Source organism: Tachyglossus aculeatus, chromosome 5 (assembly GCF_015852505.1).
Source record: "Tachyglossus aculeatus isolate mTacAcu1 chromosome 5, mTacAcu1.pri, whole genome shotgun sequence".
Classification (NCBI taxonomy): Eukaryota; Metazoa; Chordata; class Mammalia; order Monotremata; family Tachyglossidae; genus Tachyglossus; species Tachyglossus aculeatus.
Window position 1 is genome coordinate 51,968,681 of NC_052070.1, and position 898 is coordinate 51,969,578.

The window sequence follows — 898 nt, forward strand, 5'->3', positions numbered from 1 at the left end:
TCTTGATAAAAATATGGAAATGGTGTATCATTGCCTTGTTCCTCTCACTAAACATGAGTCTCCATGCTCAACTCCCTGTGAGTAAATTGACATAAGAGGTAGTGATGTATTATCAACTTGTCTTGTCTTATGCCCTCAAGTCGTTTTTTACTCCAACTCCACCTGCAATTGTTCTGGTAGTGTATCCATAGAATTTTCTTGGTAAAAATACAGAAACAGTTTACCATTACCTCCTTCCATGCAATAAACTTGAGTCTTTGCCCTTGATTCTCTCCCATGCCCCTGCTGCACAGCACAGGTGAGTTTTGACTTGTAGCAGATTGCCTTCCACTGGCTAGCCACTGCCCAAGCTAGGAATGGAATGGATAGCCGTCTACCTGACTCTCCCTCCTGTAGTCAAGACTGGAAGAGTACTGGGAACTCTCCAGGTATGACGCTAAGAGGGGATTATCAACTACTCTGCTAAATATACACATCCTCCATAATTCAGAAAAATCAAGTTAAGGATTCTGAGTTTTATCACTTTCAACTTCAACCACATTTACTGAGTGTCCACTCTGTACCGATCCCTTAACTAGGTGCTTGTGAATGAGCAATTGAAGTAAAAGGCACAGTCTCAGCCCTCGATAGATTTACAGTTTAAATGGATAAACCAAATTTTGGTTCCCAGCTAAATAAACTCATGCCTTGTCAGGCAGACAGGACTGATGCATTGAGAACAATTAGAACCTTTAGAGAAGCAGTGTGCATAGTGGATAGAGCACAGGCCTGAAAGTCAGAATGACCTGGGTTCTAATACCAGCTCGGCCACTTGTTGGCTGGGTGACCTTAGGCAAGTCACTTAATTTCTCTCGGCCTCAGTTACCTCATCTGTAAAATCGGGAAGCTCATATGGAAC

General features: G+C 42.7%; 1 non-coding gene across 1 annotated transcript; it reads right to left on the bottom strand.

The window, feature by feature from the left end:
* Positions 1-308: 308 nt before the first annotated feature.
* On the bottom strand, positions 309-446 carry LOC119929096. The gene has a single exon (XR_005451237.1). It is a non-coding gene; the product is annotated as a small nucleolar RNA SNORA7 (small nucleolar RNA).
* Between the last annotated feature and the right edge of the window lie 452 nt (positions 447-898).